We start from the raw sequence: 22465 nt of genomic DNA, 5'->3' as shown, positions 1-22465 counted from the left end.
AATAAAAGTGTCTCGTTAAGTAATTAACTGTCACGTGATTTCCTCCCTTTCTACAATCCTGCGGCATAACCACTTGGACGGACAGTAGATAGCGTGTCTGAGTAATTTTATATTTTCGGGTCGGGCAGAAGTGAAGATTGAATTTACAGTACGTAGAGTAGGTACAGAATTATTTCAACATGAGTTACTAGTACGAAGGACGAAACTGGCAATTGGAATTAGATGCAATAGTCTATAGTGCGATAATATGCACAAAAGAACTGAAGCCTGTATCGAAATGAACGGCCACCATTTTCAAAATTGTGTTTAAATATTCATATTATGATTATTTTTCAATTTAACTTCTTTCTCTATATTGTACGCTAATGTGCTGCAGACAGTATAATATACACTGCATAATGAATACGTTCGCATGGATAACTCAGTTCGTGAGTAAAAACACTTATTCTTAATACAGTACTGTACTTTGATTAAAGAAAAACCTAATGAAAATTATCAAACTAAAAATCGCGATATTTCCTACTTTACGTAAATGGATGAACTACTTTTCTTCCTTCCTATACCTAGTAGAGTGATTTGTGTTTTACGCCAGTATCATCGAACTCCAGTCTTGGAGGGGGGAGCAAGCGGTGTTTCCGGTTCTCTAAAGGTATAGACAGGTTAATATTAAAAATGTTAGTAAAAATAAAATGATGTCCCTGTAGTACCTAGCTTGTGTTATTGAGAAAGACAAAAGATGACATGCATTTGAACCATTTACTCCAAATTCTATACGTGCCAGATACGGTTACATGTGTGAGAGAGAGAGACTCACCTCTGATTATGGGCACACGTAGTCCTAATAATAGTCCCAAAATTACCAATACTTTTTGACCTGAAAACGTGTTTAAAATGATATAGTTACATGGGATACATGGGATAACGTTTGCAGGGCGATCCATTCCGACACTGTAACTCTGTGACTAATAACACGATATAAATAAATGTGGTATTTTTGAGAGGGTATACGACTACGATGCAAATATGACCTTGAGTCGGCGTCACGCATGCTCGAGGCGCGGATGGGAGCCCGTGGCGACTGGCGTCCATTTTGGACATGGTCAAAAATTTTCGGGCATTATATTCGCGATTTTGATGTGCTATCCAAATGAAATATCTCATCTAGATCTGTTTAAAAACCCTGATCGTGTTCCCGACATAGTCACACTCCGATTTTTTTATTATATTTAATAATTGCCTATAGCCACGTTTTTATCTCGAAATATGCGCATGAGAGAAGAAATAGGTAAAGTGTACGAGTGCACTATTTAATTTAATACAGGAATAACAAAAAATGACTATGGTGAGTGTAGTTTCCGAATATTACGATGCTCTACTGTTCGCGTTGTTCTGTGATGGTATTAATTAGAAATTAAATTACTGGTCACAGTTGTATAAAATAGTATTCTATATCAGTTCTTTTCAATAGCTATTATATGAAGTCCACACGCATCAACGAATTAGAGTAAAATTCAATTGAATACACGGAAATTCAATTAAATTGCTTCAATATAAACTGCATTATTACGTTATTCACGCTACCGATATGTCAGTTGATAATGGGACTGGATAAAGAGTAAAAATGCATGAATTTGATGACGGCGGGAAAGATAATTTCTCTAATTAGGCCCTATTCTTACTTTCAGCACGTCCGCAAAGCTCACTCAATTACAAATAGAAAATATAACAAGAGTATTTGTAATTACTCACCATGTATAGTCGACAGTTGTAAGCCGTACTTCCCTCTATTCAGATGTCCTAAAATGAATAAGATACATAAATGAATAACTGAATAAATTAGCAAATACATTAAAAATACAAATAGACAAATGAAGAATTGACAAGTGAATAATATGTAAATAAAACAAATTAATAATAATCAAATGAATACATGCTACAACATACTCGTAATTCAAATCATTTGACAATATCAATACAGTCTGACAAAGCGTGTATACATTTTTCTTTGTATCGGGATATTGATATTGTCAATGAGTCTGATGTAGTATGATCTTTCGCTCAACAGATGTCCGTATTTTCATCACGATAGTGAGAAAAAATTGTTGGACCACGCTTGACGTTCGAGCAGCGAAAATGCATTCTGAAGTGGTTTATGAGGTTTGATAATGCCGTTGAAGTGCAGCGTCGGTGGAGGCGGGAGTACGAAACAGAACCCCCAATCCGCCTAACAATTAAACGCATTATTGACAAGTTTGAGGCGCATGGAACGATTTGTGATATTCACAAAGAACGATCGGGAAGACCGCGTACAGCTACATGAAGTGGCTATTCCCACACTTCTTCTGGCGGATGTGAACCCCACAATCTCCATTTTTGACGATTTATATTTAATTGTGAGTTGAATAATTAGAATTTAGTGTTAAATAAGATAATTATTTTCATCGAAGAAATGATTAATGTAATGAAGGAAAATGTATATATTAAAAATAAATATTCTACTAAACTAATATTTGAAGAAAGATTATAATAGAGATCAAAAGCAGTCTTCCTGACAATCGGCTTTTAAAGTATTCAATGTCTGACAGCCCTTTACACCATGTACTCTAAAATACGCTATTTTCACTATCATAATAGAATGAAGAATACTTTGATAAAAAAAATTATTTATGCTCTTGTATATAATAAAAAAGTAGGCCATAGTATTTTCAAATAAAATATTTTGCATTACAATACCTAACACTGTACATAAACTTAATAACGTAAATAATGTTCGATAAATGCAGGCCTATTTCTTATTATAATGTAAATAGTAAAAATAGCTCATTACAGTGCACATAATGTAAATTATAAATATTAATGTAATAAAATTGTTAAAGTAGTCCATGTGTTGTTCTGTCCCTCTTTACGAAACAAGAGTCTCATACGCAGTCAGTCTAGTACTTCGCTTGCTAGATGGACGTGCGTCGTCCACTTAAAATCTACAGTAATACTTAAAATCTTGTAGTCACCAGGTACAAAGTACGGTCCCGACTTGGAGTTATATTACACCGAGTTACATTCTGACACACATTTTGCACCACATATGTCCGTTTTCTTTTCCGTGATATTCAGTTCATAAAATTTTTGAAGCTCACATTTGTAACGCAGCGATGAGATGGCATCAACATCTGTATACACCAGCCTCTTAAGTGTTATATTTTTGCAACTCATCGCTACGAGTAGTGCTGCGCATGAGTAGGTTTTCTCCGGAGCGGTTGTTTGCACGCTTTCAATCGGAGACCTCCGGTTACCTCCGAATGATGCCGCGCAGGCTGTATATGTGCTGCGGCGCAGACATACACTTTCCGCAGAGCATTCCTTTAATCGGATCAGGTAGTGATTGGAGTCCGCTGACGTCCTCGTATCTTTTAGAATAAGTGTGCAATTTTTTGTTGTTTATTTTCTCTTTTTTATTTACCTCTCTCTCTCTCTCTCTTTCTTCGGCTCTTCTTTTTTTCTTGTTTTGCTTGAAGTACCTATGTACTATGTTAGCTGACAGATTTTTTCTAGTTTTGAAATTCATAGTGTATGTGGAAAGGCATATTAGTTTTATGTCATTGATCAAATTAATAACATTAAAATTAACTGAAAACTAACGCAGAAGTAAAGCTTTTCAGTAGCTAATCTAAACATATATAATTTTCCTGGAAACACTCGTTTATTCACAGACAATTTCTGTCAATTATTATTCTAATCGGTTTAGATTAACGTAAAATATATCAACGGAGCTTCAGAATGGAACAAAAGAAACGTGTGGTATCAATGGGTTAAAGTTTACTGTCCAAAATAATTTATTAAGATTCTTCATCAGACAGGATTGTGATCATTGTGTTAAAGGGTGTCAGTATTTGAACTACCTCTTCTAAAACGCGTCACTCTTCCTCTGTAATAAAAAATAGAAGCGGATATCAACTTAAGGATAATTGTAATTATGTTATTGCCACACGTTTCTTTAGTTTAAGAATGAAACTCAATATTTTAATCCAATAACTTAAGTTGCCTTTTAAATATTCCATATAAGTTATGTATGATTTTTATTGCATCGAAAGTTACGCTTTACAGAAATTTCAAGACTTTTTTTCTAGACTGTGGACCTTTGGAACAATAGCACTAAACAGTTTAAAAAATCGTATCAAATGTTTTCCGTAATTTTAAAACTACGAAAACGATGATATTACTAATTAACTGTCAATGTGTTTCTGAATGGTAATAATTTATTTTTGACAGCAAGTACGAGTACCACAACCGCAGCTCTTAATGTTAGCCTAAATACTTACATACCTACATTTTAAAATTTAGACCTACCTCAGAGAATCTATCTAACCTGGTCGACGCCATAGAGATTTCCAAATAAGGACCTGTTAGCGTCCTAGGAGCGTTTGGCATTTCTGGCAACACAATCACCAACTCATATTTCATTTCAAGTAAGCGGCTCATCACTGAAGTTTGGAGTTTCATCTCGTAACAATATGCTGGATCAATCTTAGAGGGTCCTTTTTTGCTGAAATTCTTCTGCTTTTCAGTTTTTCATTCGCAATGTTACTCTGCATGCACACAAAACCACGAAATTATTTATTAGAACTTTTATATATAAATCAAAGTAAACACGCTTTTTAAAAGAGTTCAAAAGTGTTTTGAACAGTTAAATTTACTTACTTACTTTTTTCAAGTTCGCGATTGTGCGATCGTTTCAAATGGTCTAACAAATTCGAAGTACCTTCACCCTTAGAATAAATTCGTCCACAAAGTTCACAGCATGCGACTTTATTATTATCTTCAACTAAATTGAAGAGTTTCCATGCGACGGATATACGATTTGGTGCCATTTAATTCCACTCACAACTACCCTCAGTCCGTACGCGCTGGTCGTCCTTGAGCTCTACGTCCTCCAACTTGCTTCGCTCCGAACCACCGCATCCCTCCTTTGTTCCCTGTTCCACCTATGATGGTATCGGAGATTACCGGTGGAGAGCTTTATTCGTAATCTCCGATTTCTCTGCGGTAGTAGTCACTCCGATGAACAGCACTAGCTACGAGCGGCTGAAAACACACGTACAATATCCATATCTCAAGGACTTTGTCTGCTTGAACATTGCATTGCATATGGGTACATCCCATCGTTTTAAACTTGTAGATAACTTAAATGTTAATTTTAAATATAGGTACATAGCTTGTTATTAGTCACATACATTCATGGAATTAATCCAAGTGCGGTCTTCTTGTACAGGATTATTTTAACTCATTATATTGTATGCTGTTGTGACTTAGAGCCACACTTATGCTCTTTCATAATGAGCTTGCATGTTTTGTATTGCATATATGTGTGTTCACTTATTGCATAGCCATAAATTCTGTTTGCTTTTATTGTGTCACCTGAAGATGACTTCATATAAGTCGAAAATATTCGAGAAATATAATTTAACGTGATTTGTAAAATATATAATTTAATGTGATGTGATAGAATTCATTCTGTACTTACATTTCGATAAGTTGCTGACTGAAATCATATAATCTTTTCTAATATAAAATTTTGCTTGCAGAGAAATCTGTCTTGTAATGAAATAGTTCTCTTTGACGCTTCCTTAAAGCTTAAGCGAACACAAGCAAAGACAATGTAGTAGCTACGGGAATGGAGCTAACCGCGATGGTTTAGTGGAAATTTAATCAGATCGTGCCCCATATCCGCCTCATTCACATGCAAATGACTGCACTGAAGTGCAAATGACTTGAGAAGCTGTTTGCTTCTACTACCATGGATGAAGTGTCGGTGTTTTTGCCGTAAGCCCAGAAGCAAAGTGATTCATGTACCACATAAATACCTGTTTAGGCAGACCGGAATAGAGACGTCATGACAAACGCAATGCTGACATAATTAGTAAATCATCCCCGAAAGCCCGGACAGGGCCAAGACCCAACTACAGGCTACAGTAGATTGTGATATACACGCCGTCAAACTCAGAAGACTGACAGTTCCTGAAACAACAGGGAAGGATTTGCATCTCACTCGTCTGTAGACCCACCTAATATCTTGACTCAGTGAAGCAAGGATTCCCACAAAAGGGGATTTGGAGTGACCTCCTATAAATTATTCTGAAATCTTGATGGCCAAAGTGGCTTCAGAGATTTTATCTTTTAGAAGATTGTTTGCTCATTCGGAGCTGTAATCGAGAATTTGTTCGATTCCCGCTTAGGATGATTACCTGGTTATATTTCTCCGAGCTTTTCACCAAACCTAGGGCGAATGTTAGGTAATCTCTGACAAATCCTGTGCCTTATCTCGCCAAATACCATTTCGCTGTCACTAATTCCACAGACTCTAAATAACCTAGTAGTTGATAATCAATTAAAAATTGACAGAGGATTCACAGCTGCTCCCGCTCTACATCCGCGAGCTTGGAAAGATAAAATTTAAGCACTGCATCTTTTTTTCAGGTCCTTACCACTGGATCAGGGTTGCCAAATAAGTAATTACACTTAGTGTTAATCTTTTTATTTAATTTGCAATAAAACCGCTCACTTTATTAAAAAGCTGGGAAGGGATAAATAATTCCTTATCAGTTTTTCTAGTGATAGACTCAAAAGTTTACGGATAGTATTTATGGAGTAAAACAATGTTTATATTTAGGGTAAATTATTTATTTGTGAGAAAAGTAACTAAACTTATTGATTTGGGACTGTGGTATAAGAGATATTTGTTATAGTATACAAGAGGAATAAGGTGTTAAAATGTGCACGGTTGTGTTATTGCCACTCTGTATATATAACATGTTAAGAAGCCAAAAGGACTAAGTCCTCTTTAGGAGCAATTGAATTAAGTGATTACAGTCACAAATGGTTAAAACACATTCCAAGAATATAATTTATGAAAGATTAAATTCTTAAGCAATGCCGTACTAACTCCTTAGGTTACAGCTATAATCATGCAAATAACAGCACTTATTATGTTCAATCGTTATTTTAAGAAACATTTAATAGTTTCTCACTCTTCAGCATCTGCTTCTCTGTTTTACTAACGTAAGTATAGCATCCGATAGTCTCATTTCATAGTATAAAGTTGAACAGAAACTTTTGTAGGATTTGAGATCTGCAAACTTTTTATAAAATGGAAGGTTCTTAAAAGTCTTTCTACAGAGGGTCGTACTGAAAGTCATGAGCAACACATTGCTATAATTTCAATTTCAACAATATAACAAAAAGATTATATGATCACAATCTACAGACTTTACACTATTTATTGACATATTGCGACGTCATTGACTTCTATCATGTGACCACAGGCAATGTTTGCAAAATGGTTGACAACGACGGTTCGTTTCGACACCGTGCTGTCATTAAATTCCTTCTTAAAGAAGCAAAATCTGCTGCTGAAATTCACCTCAGACTTCAGCGTGCTTACGGAGATGTGTGCATGGGCATCAGTAGTGTTAGGAGATGGGTGAAACAATTCGAAGATGGGGACACAAGCATCCAAGATGAGCCTCGTAGCGGTCGCCCTCGAACTGTTTCCATGGAACGCAACAAGGAAAGAGTGATGAGTTCTGGAATGCATTTTTATTGACTTCTTGAACCTGGACAGATCATAAATGCTGTCCGCTATATTCAGACAGTTTTGAAGCTCCGTCGTGCATTGCGCGAGGAACGCCCTGGAAAGAAGATCATCTTGCAACACGATAACGCGTGGCCTCACACTGATAGTGTCACCGTGGAGAAAATCAGAACATTTGATGGGAAACTCTTCCGCAATCTTCCTACAGTCCCGACTTGAAATCCTCCGACTACCGTCTTTTCGGTTCTGTAAAGGAGCAGCAGCGAGGCCAACGATACGAGACGCTGGAGGACATCCGGAAAGCAGTGCGTCAGTGTCTTCGAAAAGATGAAACGGAATTCTATAGCAAGGAAATTTTCAAACTTACAGAACGGAGGGAAAATGTGTGCAAAGAAATGGAGACTATATTGAAAAGTGACAGAAAAGTCTGTAGATTAAAATGATGTACCTGGTTTGTCTAAAAACAAAAATTAAGATTTATGACAATGAGTTGTTCATGACTTTCAGTAGGACCCTCGACATATTTTAGCAGATGTAACTACCAATGAGTCCACTCTACATAAAACACACAGATTAATATGAAAATGATACAAACAAAACGCATGACATCATATATCCTGACCTAACATACAAACAGGCATAAAAGTGGATAATTCAATAATTAGTATTATCCCTTCGTCAGTTCGTATCATAAACTTTAACAGCTGATTTTCTAAGCTGTCTGGCCTTGAAGATGAGTAATCTAGTCTTTAGTTCGTATTCTCTATTCTCCACGAGGTCAAGACATGCAAGCGAATCCCTATTCCGACTTAGCATCGAGGGTTGTAGATATTTTCTCTAGAGAACTTCTGTTTTTTCACAATGGGCTGAAATGTGTTCCTATGTCTCCTTTTCCCACATAATGGACAAATGCTGTCTTCTTTTTCGGTGACAATTTTATGACCCTTCCATACCTCCAGTCTTATCAACGTAAAATCCGTTCTACTATCTTTGCTACAACAATTTATATATAGTTACTCCTCCCCCAATTAAGCATGAGGTCGATTGTAAATGTAGTGAGGATTTTTCCGAACATTGGAGCTCAGTCTCTTGCCTCTCGATATCATTAAACGCATCTTCACTTTGCGTCATACATTTCTTCTATTATTTGCTCCTTTTTCCCACGTCCAACGCATTCTTATATGATGCAGCCCTCTCTGCAGTTTATAAACTCATCCTTTCCTCCACAAATCTCTTTGTTGAACTCTGTAACAAATCGCCCGTAAAAGCGATTGGTCATCAAATATAATTCTTAGCCAGCACCGTATTTTACCACACTGACTTTCATGGAATTGCTTCGTTTTGAAGCTTCAACACCTCGCAATTAGTGCGACTTCGTGTTACGTAGCCTATATTTCAGTGCAGAAGTCAAATATCAGAAAAAAACATTTTAAGGATTGGGACATTGGACAGTGTTTGAAAAGAACTCTATAGCTTTGATTGCCCGTTTGAATCAGTGAAAAGCCCTTGGTGTGTCGTTGCTGAGTCATCCCTTCTTTAACCAAGAAATGGGTCAGAGGTAAAGCTCCCAGCCTGGACAGAGGTCGCTCCGAACGTGGCTGCAGGTCAGGCCTATTACATAAATGGAGACAGTGACAGATGTGGAGGGTGTTAACCTATGAAAAGACGAAGCAAGGATCTGACACTGATACATGGCTATCTTCGATGAACGCAGGTTGACTGCTGCCTCGATCAAAATGGGAAATTATGTTCCAAAGTCGTGTTGGTCAGATCCAAAGGGTTGATATAATTATTGTAATTACCATAAAAAACGCTTTAATTCAGTGATCACTACGCATCACATGGACTGTGTTAATCCAGTGGAGAAGAAAAAATGCATCTGTTTTTATTTATAATATTTGGATTCGTACTTTCTTTCATTTGTATTGTAATGTCTTAAATAAATCGCATTGTGGCATGTCAATCATTGGACTAGGGATTCCTCTACTTGTGGCTATGGAGTTTCCATTTAAAATCTCATAACAGTGTGTAAAATGATGATTACAAACAATTTTCCCTGAGGGAGGTAAGAGAAACACGAATAGTAAACTCGGTAGAGTTAATTAGCGATATAGTACACAGAGTGTTAATCAACAATAACGTAATGCTTGCAATGATAGTAGAGGGATCTTGGGCGGGTAGTTTCACCGACATTAAATGTCTATGGTACAGGGCATTAAAGTAACTGCAATTTGGTACTGATAAATCAATAGTAAAGCGAAAGAGAATTGAAGTTTGACTTGAAGCCTTCTTACAAGGAAGTAGGATATAATGGATTTTCGCAACGATTCTTCCCCCAGACGTTCTATTTCAAATAAAAAGCCTCCCTATAAGGCTGTATATCCGGAAAGGGCTTAGTTTTCGAGTTACTATGATTTTTTTCAAGTTCTTCAATCCAGAGCTATAACAGCTAATGCAAACAGTACGAGATGATTTAGGAAATAAAACAAAAAATGCCTTATTAACACATTTATGTCGTATTCAGAAACAAAAACAAAACGAACATGAAAGTAAAATAAAAAAGTTTCAGTAGTTATAGCTAAAGTAAAAAATAACTAATGCTGTAAATGTGTCTGTTTTTGAGAAAGAAGCTTCTCAAATCTTCACTCTGTATTCAATATGCACACAAATGTATCATTTCCAATTTCAAAGAGATTTCTCGCTTTTGTTTTGATCGAAATCGTGGACTGACCTATGACCTATTGACCCGGAACTGCTCTCGGCTTGAATTAGTCGTAGCTTGGTTTGATTACGTGGTTGGGTTTTACAGAGGTTTTCCCCAATAGTAAGGCAAAATGTCAGGTAAAATCTGCAATGAATCCTCGGCCTCATCTCATCTCGCCAAGAAATTTTATAACTCTTGACTTGTTCAAATGCTAATATAAGATCAAAAGAATACAATAAATTAAATAAAATTGACTTTTCTGGATACAAAAATCCAGAGCGCAAGTCCTCCGGAAGGGACCTTATGTTCCGTGTCGGAGTTTCTCCGCACGTTAAAGAACTCTAAGCCTAAATTAAAGCCTCTGGACTAAACTTCACCTGTCTCGTGTCCCAGTAATGCCTTACTTACATACTAGGTGGCGTTTGAGGCGATGAGTCCACTACTTGGCCCTCTGCCCGCAGTCGGCAATTAAGTGTAACTAAATTCCTGGTAGATATTGTAATCTCTGCTATGTAGTACCTATGAGCGTATTCCGAATCTCAGCGCTGAGATAATCTGATGGCATCACAGTGTTTCGGATTCCAACGATGACGTTACTGATGCTCCACCGGTGTCGCACCGGTTCCATCAGCTTGCAGAGGTGGTGGCAGTCTCCATCAGCCTCCATCAGTGAATCTGACTGGTTCATGTATAGGGCTGGAATTAGCAGACGAATGACATTGTGCACTGTTGTGTCATGGCGGTGAGTTCTGCTTTGGTTCTGCTGTACTGTTTGTAATGAGCACAACGTAAAACAATATGTTAATGACTTATGAGTAAGCTTAGTATTTTAGCTACGTCTAAGCTGGAATACAGTTGCCTACTCTCATACTGTATCTGACGTCACAGCCCAGGGATACGTCCCGTCTGATACAACATAGAACCGCAACCATACTCACGCTCACTCTACTGCGTGTTCAGTTCAAAGTGTGTCATGGCTCGCTGTATGCCGTCATGTGGCTAGCCGATGAGCCAAGAGAATTCAATCTTCCTACACTTCCGCAGAGGCGTATTATCTGTGTGCCAGAGAAGTTGCCTAGCAAGTGCGGCGTTCATTCTGAAGAGTACTTACCGTTAACGCCTGTAGGGGCAGGAATGTGAACTGTTTGGAAACGCTTACTGAGGTGAGTTTTTTCTTACTGTCGGGATATGGGGAGAGGGTTAAGACGATTACTTACGTATTTGTTGACATTAACTTCGGCGGTCAACGTGGACACGGAGCATTTGATTTGTATTGTGGAATTTTGCCGTACGCAACCGATGATAACAAATACCCTGCGTACGACTTGCCCGCGCAAAACACAGTTCGAAAGAGGTTATGGTAGCACACAGACCGTACAGACCGCTATCTGTTGCTACGACCGACGTTCAAGTTATACCATACACGTTCTCAAGTTCAGATTGAACTCCTTGATTAATAAGCAACTTCTCTGACATAAAAGCTGAACCTCGCTTCAAATCGCTGACTTACAACAGTGACGTCAAGACACACTTTGAAATGAACACCCAGTAGTTTGTGTTGAAGCCGGAACACGGTCATAGTGCTTTAAACCAGTGAAATGTAAAAGTCGTATTATATACTTAACGTAACATTTGGATTTGTGACGATATAAAATGCCGAAGACAAAAAGTTCGAAGTATGAAAGGCTGGAGGCAGGAGTTCGGAGCCAATAATAATTTACATTATATGTAAGTTGTGCAATGATGATTACAAACAATTTTTCCTGAGGGAGGTAAGAGAAACACGAATAGTAAACTCGGTAGAGTTAATTAGCGATATAGTACACAGAGTGTTCATCAACAATAACGCAATGCTTTCAATGATAGTAGAGGGATCTTGGGCGGGTAGTTTCATCGACATTAAATGTCTATGGTACAGGGCATTAAAGTAACTACAATTTGATACTGATAAATCAATAGTAAAGCGAAAGAGAATTGAAGTTTGACTTGAAGCCTTCTTACAAGGAAGTAGGTGATAATGGATTTTCGCAATGAATCTTCCCCCATACCTTCTATTTCAAATAAAAAGCCTCCCTATAAGTCTGTACATCCGGAAAGGGCTTAGTTTTCGAGATATTATGATTTTTTCAAGTTATTCAATCCAGAGCTATAACAGCTAATGCAAACAGTGCGAGATGATTTATGAAGTAAAACAAAAAATGCCTTATTAACACATTTATATAAAGATATAAAAGTTACAAGAAAACAGTGTATTGAAAGACACTGCAATACAAAAAGGCATAGAAATATGGTTGAACGTAACTCAAAACAAGCAGTACCATCAAACTCAGAGAGAGTACGATAAGAAATCCGTGTTTTGCAGGGATCTATGTGCCATGATGGTCAATGCCAATATACCGCTAAATAAATTGAACAATAAACACTTTAGAGAATTTATAGAAAAGTACACGAAGGAACATATTCCAAGTGAGCCCCAACTCCGTCAGCACTTTGTATCCATAGTTTATGAAGAAAAAATGTTTGTCACGCAGGTAGGCCCTGGTCAACTTCGGGTTGTTGCGCCGTTAGATTATAAAGTCAGTAGTTGCTCTACTTTTATTTCAGGTTGGATGTACTCTACGAACATGTAGTAAGAACATGTTTGTCTGTCTCTTTCTCTGCTACATCACCTGGGTTCCACGTACTATATAGACTATTTACCCGCAACTTGAGTTTTTTGGTAGCAGGAATACTAAGCTTACTTATGAGCGAACATATCAACGGACCAGTTATTACTACTGGTTCAAGAAATAAATTATTTATGCTCTCTTTTCTTTGAACGAGATGACAATACGGAAATTTCGCAAAATCTTGCTAACGTAGCACAGACAACTTGTATAGCCGCCATGCTAGCCATCGAACCTTCCAGCAGTTTTGTTCCTATTTTGCTGCAGCGTGACGTCATTGTTGTCCACAGGTCCAGTGAGATTCGGAATACGCTGTACGTTCTGACTCTGAAACTATGTGCTGAATGAGTGAGTGAATGAATGAATGAACGAATGAATGAATGAATTAATTAATTAATGTTGAAGGTGACTGTAATCAAGATGATAACTGTTTGTGATCACAATGGAATTCCACCATGATCATTGTATGTTGCTCACAATGATAATGTTGAAGATGACGACAATAGTGGCAACAGGATTATTCTGGAAAGATATAATTACAGAAGATATTTTCAAATTTTTAACACTTGAAGTACCCCCATTTTGAGAGTTTTTTTAGCTAACTCATAATTTGAAATATTAACTCATTTGTTAAAATTACTCACTTTGCAGAAATAGGAAGCGAATGTATTGTGAAAGAAAAGAATTTAATATGGAGATGGAATAATTAGCTTTAAGTTCGGAGTCACTGCAATTTCCTCTCACGCAAAGCTGCCTGCAAGAACCGAAATGTAGCATGAAGAATTAAATTTTATGCTTTCACAATATTTGTAAAAGCACCTCGAGTTAATTTCCATCTTCACAACGCAGCACAACATCCACTTCTCGCGAACGACGCGAAGGAAGATTGTTTTAATTCCTGTCGAATTAAATTGCTTTTACGTTCTAATTAACAGATATATACAAAGAAAGAACAGCTGGAATATACGAAATTCATAACGTCAGAAACTGACGCGGAAAGAACGTGGTATTGAAGTAATTTCTAATTCCTACATCATGAACGAATATCTACCCATATAGCATTTACAAGCCAATTTTACGGTAAGATTGCACATAATACATTTCGAAATATTACACAAAATATGTCTCCATTTTACTTTAAATCTCTGACTAAAGTTGTAAAAGTTAATGAATTGATAATTTCCTTCAAAGTAACTTTCTCTTGCACGAATTTTATTCTTGCTTAACAAATGGGCCCAGTGATTTTTACTACAATTTCTTGTTTATTTGCAACCCTATTTAATTCAAATAAATTCTATTATAGTTCCGTACACAAGGTTGTAATATAAACTTAAGAATTAAAATGAAAATAACTGAGAAAAAATACATCATCTATTATCTGATACACACCACACACAGTAAACAAAATCTGCTACAGGTGGAGGAAAAAAAATAATAATATCAACAGTTACGATATTTTACAAACAGAATAAAATTGCGACGCTGGGTGCAATAAAAGCTAACACGCAAACATTCTGGTGAGGGCAGATAAAAAAGTTAATTTTTTTTCTTTCACCATGTTAATAATGTCAAAAGAGGCCATTATTCAGTCTATCATTCAATATGGTGTAATTGTTTGGGGTGAAAGTACACAAATTAATCTTAGTCCGTTAAATTTACTACAAAAACGAATAATTAAAATTTGTTTGAAGAAAAGTTTCGATTATCCAACTAAATTAATTTATTCTGAATTTAATGTATTTAATATTGAACAAATTTATAAGTAATATACGCAGTTAAAATTTTATCATAAAAATCGTAATAAGTTTGTATTATAGACACATAATTATGACACAAGACGAAATATTAATTCAACATTAGTAGAACCTAAATGTCTCACATCTGCTGGTCTAAAGCATAGCATTAATTTTGGCCCTCGGTTGTACAATGCTTTAACTAAATTACACCCAGAACTTCTAACATGTAACCCACTAACATATAACAAGAAAATTAGAAACGTGTTAATATCTTCAACTTCATTAAATAAATTTATAGCCTATGTGTATGAATTAATCAACGTATATTATATTTGTATTCTATAATTTTGAAATATATAGTCCTACTTTTCACGTGCGATATTATTCTTCTCTAGTGTTAATATTATATTATATAATTCCATTGCCGCTGTAATTTAAATTTTAGTTACTATTTTATTTCAATTATTTATTTTTATTATTATTATTATTTTTTATTTTCTATATTTCTCGTAGGATTGTATTATATAATTTCTGTAACTGTAAATTTAATTCTATGTCCTATTTTATTTTATTTTATATTCTCTTATAGGCCTATTAATATTATATATGAACTGCGACCGAACAGGAGCGCTGCTCATTCGGTCTCAAATTTTGTTAATACTACTGTATCTCCTTCTTTATATTGTTTGTATTATTTTATTTCTATTTCTGTTGTTTGTTTCTAATTATATTCTTTTGTATATTTAAATAAATAAATAAATAAATAAATAAATAAATAAATAAATAAATAAATAAACAAACAAACAAAGAAACAAACAAACAAATAAATAAATAAAATAAATAAATAAATAAATAAATAAATAAATAAATAAATAAATAAATAAATAAATAAATAAATAAATAAATAAATAAAGTTGTTCTTGAGTAGTTATTCTGGCGATCGTATTTTCATAATCTTTCATGTCTTCTTTATCAACTGTAGAAATTGTATTTCATTCCGGGGAGTCTAAATGGCAGGAGAGTTCATTATGTGAAGTGCTGTGTTAAGTCGAAAGGTTCAAAATTCGTAATAAAAACGTATGTTACACTCATATTTTATACATCAGGGTCTTTGGCAGTATCATATACTTACAATACCGTTTTCCAGCCATTCAGTTCTTTCAATAGAACATAATATACCAACAAAGTAAGAACTTAATCTGAAAAATGCTCCTCCTCCTGGCTTAAAATTATCGGAGAAAAATTATATAGGCCTAATGTCATTATTGAAATTCTTAAAACCAGAAAATGCATGTTCTCTTCAAAATATTTTGGATTCTGAACCTGTACTGGATGAAAATCATTCTGAAAGTGAAATCAGCAATCATGAATAAGAATATTTGACGCTATAGTAGAGGAGTTTTCATCTGTAGCAAAGTTTCACAATTGGTTTTCTTAAAATATCTTCTGTTTTTCTTATTAGAAATTCGAAACAACGTTATTTTGTTTGTACAGTGTATTTATATAAAACATATAAGTGCTTATGGGCTAAAATTCTTATTTTGTATTATTTTGATAAGCTGAAGTTTTTAATGTACTATTATTTCTTACTATTTATTCAATAAATTTCATGTATGTTTCTAAAATAGTACTTTTTAATGCCTTCGTACTCTAATTTAAGAGGTCTGAAATTTTCTACTGTACACTAGCCACAATTTTTGTGTAATAATACACTTGAAAGAAAGTGGTTCAATTATTTTAAAAATTCAAACAGTCAATTAATGATGGCAAGGAAATTATTTTTTGATCGGAATACTTTCTGCGGAAAATCCACTCCTGAAAAATGTTGTAACACAACAGTGGTTATTGGATCTTGATATGTATACTTCTGTCTACAATATCGTATATGGCGTTTTGCCACGTTAAAGTTAAGAAAATATATTGCCTTTCTTTTGTACTTTAAACATTCCTGTTTTTGTGCGGTTTTCCTTTAGAGCAGTGTAAGTTCGACGTTGAAAGGTCCTGTTAAGACAGATACAACATCTGGCGAGCTATAAAGTTGGGATCATTCGTTTCTGTGTTCCAGCGCAAGACTTGAAAAATACGACAAAGGAGTCAGAACGAGTTTCTGAGGCAATACGCTCCTCAAAGACCCGGAGAAGGAATGCCTGTCTGCAGGAAAATTTATAACTATAATCATTAATAATTTCCTTAAGAAGTGTTTCTAATCTGAGTTCTCTATTTTTCATCATCATCATCATCATCATCATCATCATCATCATCATATTGGACCTAGTGATATGTTATAGTCCATTTTATTTCATGGAGTGCAGTTTCATAGAAAGGACTTTGCCGACAGACCTTTTACAGCCCTCTACTAATTGGTTGTCATAAATAAATGTCTTCCTTACTGTGATAGAAATCTTGTCTTCTGTTAGTAACCAATCACAACCCACTTTCAGAAGAATTGATAGGCTCTCGTCAAATCCACGTGGAGATATAGTTGCCACATCTTTCCCGAATTCCGAGAATCCCACCAGCTATCACGAAAGTATCATTCAGAGCGGTCAGCTCGTGATGTTAGCCTACGTTATCTTCTTCAAAACACGTGACGTCCAGATGGAGATGACGGCCACAAATTCTCTCATTTCGAGAGTCGCCAGGATTGTGGCAACTGTACAAAGTTGGGACGAGAGGACAGGGTGGACTGGTCAGAGATGTTTGTGTAGGAAGTCATAAATCTGTAAGTGGGTGTTCAAAGGAGCCACCGAACCGCACTCCATGATATAAAATGGACTATACGGTCTATATCCATCTCTTTTTTTTTAGGCTTTCCTAAGTTTCTGCGGCTTCTTGGAAAGTAAGATAAGATTCGTTTTGGTAAGCGGATATAGGGCATTCTGGCAACATGTTCTTTACAGTTCAGTCTATATTGACTTATGTGTGAAAAATTGGTTCTATTTTTAATTCTTTGAGTATGTTCTCATTTTTTCTTCTGTGGCCAAGTAGGTAATAACCAGCAGTTCTTCTCAGGAACCTCAATTCCGCCGCTATAATTCGTATTTCATTAACCCTCCTGATAGTATCTATTTGTTTATCTTATTCTTATCTTAGTTTATAATAACTGGAGTCCTGAGTTTGGTTACATAAAGCCTCCAAGTAACCCGTAACAATACGAACACAAAACAAAGCTACGCGGTTGGAAATGAATGCCCCAATAGAAGAATTTGGTAGGAAGCAATTTTCATTTGAAACGCTTAAAATATTTACAGTCATTGATTGTTTTGGTGTGCTGAGAAACGCACGCACTCATAACTTCTTTTATTTTAAGTATGTGCTGGTATTTATATCTTTTAATTTGTTTTAGTACAAACTTTACTTAGATCTAAAGTATCTAGATGCGTTTTACTTTTTAAAAAATCAGGGGTAGACAAATTCCGGCCGCAGTAGCAACAAAAAAATTTCATGAGACTCCTGAATTTGTTATCGAGTTCAAAATTTTTAAAACTTCGATTTCCTTTATGTCACTGCGACTAATACATAATGTTTACAAACGCTGTTTTAGGAAGTATTTCGAATGTGCTTTTTAAATGAATATCGTTAAATTTGTTGCGCATCTCAAGATATTGCCCTACATAGCTTCAGAGCGTCTCTGAGAGCGTGTGTTTGCATGGCATAAATTTTCAATAATGTTTAATACATTTCAATAAATCGTTGGCCCAGAACAAGACTGTTCCAAGTCCATTTTACTATTCAAGGGATCTATAATAAAGTGGAATTTTGTGTTAAGTACGACATGAACAGAGTGTCTGAAAGCTTTACCAGTCGCAGAGGTGTGAAACAAGGTTGCATACTGTCTCCCTTACTTTTTAACCTGTTTATTGACGATATAACAGAGATTATGTTACGAGAGGACATTGACGACCCCGTCATAGGGGAAGTGAATATTCCAGTATTGTTATATGCGGACGATCTGACATTATGTTCTAGAAGTGTTAAGGGATTGCAGAAAGGACTTGACAAGCTCCAAATATACTCTAGGGACTGGGGATTGAAAGTAAATACTGAAAATACGAAGACTATGACCTTTAAGAACGGATGTGTTTACAGTAAAACGGAGACCTGGACATACGAAGGCCGAGCACTGAACAACGTGAAAAGTTTTGTTTACTTAGGGGTAACAATGACGATGAACGGAAAATGGAATAAACATATAGACACTAAAAAACACAGGGCACTGATAAAAGCGATGGAAACGCTGAAGATACGTAACAAAATCCTGGAAGTCTCTCTAAATTTATTAGATAAAGTATACAACGTGGTAGTTAGATCTACAATTACGTATGGGGCAGAAATTAGGGATTGGGGAAGAACGGAAAAACTTAACCAGGTACAAAGCGACTTTTTAAAACGGATAGCGGGAGTGGGGAGGGGAACGGCTAACAGCGGAATCCTAAGAGAATTCGGACGCCATAGAGACTCAATAGAATGCAAGATAAAAGTTTTAAAGTACTACTTGAGGATTGTGCATGGAGATCAGTCTCTTATTAGAGCGGTCTGTTATAGGGAGCGGTAGATTACGCAGAGGGTTGGAGGAAATAGGCATGGGATTTATAATCGGGGAAGATTGTAGGAACAAGCGAAATGTCTGGCGGAAAGTCAAGAAACGCCTGAAGGATATAGACAGGCAAATAACAGAAGGGAAATGTAGGGATAAGGTTGCTCTGTAGATCCAATCGATGGTCAAACAAATTGGGGGGCCGAACTATATCTCTATGGAGGTAGCAAAGAAGGTAGACTGGGTTTAATCTGGTTTCGTCTAGGAGCCTGGAGGGCACTTAAAAACCGTCAACGAAGAGGGGGCGAGAATATGTCCTCTTTGCGGTAAAGGCGAGACATCACACCACATTTTGTCGGAGTGTGAAGCCACAGAAGCTCTGAGGAAACAATTCCTGCCAGAGTCCTTCATTACATCTATCAGGGGGCACTTGGCAATATACAATATGTTAAATAACGTTAAATTTTGTGACAGTGTGGGGAAATTTATGGCAAAAGTTCGACAGTTGAGGGTGGAACTGGCCGAGGGGGGAGGGAGCCGAGAAAATAAGGGAAAGAGTTATTAATTAGTGTTGGAATGATGAAGTAATTAGTGGATAATGTTATTTTTGTATTTATTGTGTTTTTTTCTATTTGTATTTTATCGCGTGTGTATGTTTTTTCATGTATTACCTTTATATTTATTAGTTGGATTATTTCGTGCAGTCTCAATAAGGAATTGAATTGTTTATATATATATATATATATATATATATATATATATGTGTGTGTGTGTGTGTGTGTGTGTGTGTGTGTGTGTGTTTCACTGTGTTTTTTTCTCTCTCTCCTTTCATATCTTACATTTATTTTATTTTTTTATTATTTTTATGAAATTTGGTTTGAAGTTAGATTAGTTGTAATTGTGATAATTAATGATAACGGTAGTAATAATAATAACTGTTGTTTTACTATTTTATTATTATTAGTATTATTTTTGTTTTCTTTGAAGATTCAAACTGTGCATAGTTACAGCACGAATGGCCCTATGGGCTCGTGCAAAGGATCTTGTGTACATGAGGTTGTATAATTTATCATGCATTAATAAATGCACTTATTTATCTATCTATTTTTTTCAGGAGAGCTATTTTAAGCTCCTGATATTCAAAGCTTCATGAAACAATTTGGAATAGCTTCATAGCAACTTTGTGGAGAGGAATATTTACAATTTTGCTCGATTCATATATACAGAGAAGACCTGGAACACAATGAAACACAGATTTCTTTCTTATAACAGTTGGACTTAGAACAGTCTGCTTCGCAGCCATCGAAATGTCTTTATCTTAGCTCGAAAGTTTTTTTCATTGCCTGCGAAATTACCTAAGTTTGGAGACTTGTCTTTAGGTAATAATTTTATTCATACAATTCCTTGCTGATTTTACCAGACACTTGTTCTCTATGCCTCGCCTATGTGTTTGAAATTCGATAAATTGATCGGACTGCATTTTCAACTAGCAGTAGAAAGTTTATAAGAATATATAAAAATAATTTGTTATTTATTCTTGTAGATTCTTGAAAACTTTCTCACTACTTCAACCTGCACAACAAATTAAAATAAAAATAACACACTGCTTTATCGCAAGTAACAACTATTTTATTAATATAAATAATTTTTAACAATCTTGTTTAAACTCTTATCTATAAGTTTATGTTTGCCAAAGTCTTCTTATATTCACAATCAAAGTGCCATTTGATATTATGTTTGATATAAATCTCAACTGAAGAGTTGAGCTTTATCTTTACGTATAATAACAAATAATCCTGTTACCATCTTCTTGAAAATTAAAACGAAATCTACAATTTATTCTCTGCATTCCACCAGTTTACACACCTCTGAGTGTAACGCTATAGTTCAACCTCTGCTTACTGTACGTACACGCAGACAGGTAAAATATTTGTAGAGAGAGAAATGTTGGGGTGGTGTATACAGTGCCCTCGCAAGAAGAAAGTGGCTATGACTGCTCTAGATTATAGGATAATAGCGGTCACATGCATCAACGTCGATTAGTGCAACCACCGATTAAAATTTCCATCGAATCTGTGGCTGAGCAGTTTTACGGTGCATCGACCTCAGTTAGAACTTACACAGGATGTTAATTATGGTAACCTCTAACAGACCACATTCGAACAGTTAAAGGAGATAGCCAGTATAATTTGTTCATGTAAGTGTGGCTTGCTTAGTTATCACTTCTATTAATAGATGGCGCAGATAACAGTGTCGCCAATAGTACATAAATATACCCGCATTAGGGGAGAGTCGGGTAGTATCGGACATCGGGTAGTATTTTTTTTTATTGGGTTATTTTATGACGCTGTATCAACATCTAGGTTATTTAGCGTCTGAATGATATGAAGGTGATAATGCCGGTGAAATGAGTCCGGGGTCCAGCACCGAAAGTTACCCAGCATTTGCTCGTATTGGGTTGAGGGAAAACCCCGGAAAAAACCTCAACCAGGTAACTTGCCCCGACCGGGATTCGAACCCGGGCCACCTGGTTTCGCAGCCAGACGCGCTGACCGTTACTCCACAGGTGTGGACTCGGGTAGTATCGGACAGTGCGTTTCTTTCATCTACCACCATATGGTAGTACCTGAATGACATGGTTACGTTTCTCTATGCGACATCACAGAAACCATGTCAATCAGGTACTATCATCGTGTGGTAGATGAAAGGAACTCACTGTTCGATATTACCCGATGTCCGATACTACCCGACTCTCCCCTATACAATTCAAAATTTCATTTCCCTCTAATGATTAGAAGAAAGCATTACGTTTTGCGGGAAATCGCTGATATTGTCAATTATAAGAATAATTTACACTTAATCTATATCGTCATTTTACCTAACATTTCTTTATCCGTCCTAATATAGTGTCACCTATTGAGAACTAGCGGAACTATTTAAAGGTTGTCAATTTATTAATATATCCTTGATTCTAACTTATCCCGTGGTTAGAAATTTCACTTACACGATCTGGAAATTGTAGGTCAGATATCTTTCAAACTATATTTTAACCGAGGTTATTTTTAACCTTTATTTCATAACCATTATTACTACGCCTTTAACCGAGTTTGATGCACATCACAGATTAGTCTTTTACCACGATGAGGCTGACTTAAATAAGCAACTACAACAACGAAAACAAAACTGTAGGAACACATACAAGAAGCTTCCCAAACACTTGCTAAATTATAGTCCACA

At 35.9% G+C, this 22465-nt stretch overlaps 1 long non-coding RNA gene across 1 annotated transcript in view; it reads right to left on the bottom strand.

Annotated features, from left to right (window-relative positions):
* Nucleotides 1-1748: 1748 nt before the first annotated feature.
* LOC138710078 (uncharacterized) overlaps nt 1749-22465 on the bottom strand; it is a 736860-nt gene continuing 716143 nt past the window's right edge. Inside the window, exon 5 of the long non-coding RNA XR_011335051.1 lies at nt 1749-1797. This is a non-coding gene — a long non-coding RNA (uncharacterized lncRNA). The remainder of the gene's footprint in view (nt 1798-22465) is intronic.

This window comes from Periplaneta americana, chromosome 12 (genome assembly GCF_040183065.1).
Source record: "Periplaneta americana isolate PAMFEO1 chromosome 12, P.americana_PAMFEO1_priV1, whole genome shotgun sequence".
Lineage (NCBI taxonomy): Eukaryota > Metazoa > Arthropoda > Insecta > Blattodea > Blattidae > Periplaneta > Periplaneta americana.
The sequence above is the reverse complement of the archived record's forward strand: the minus strand, read 5'-3'. Positions and strand labels throughout refer to the sequence as shown.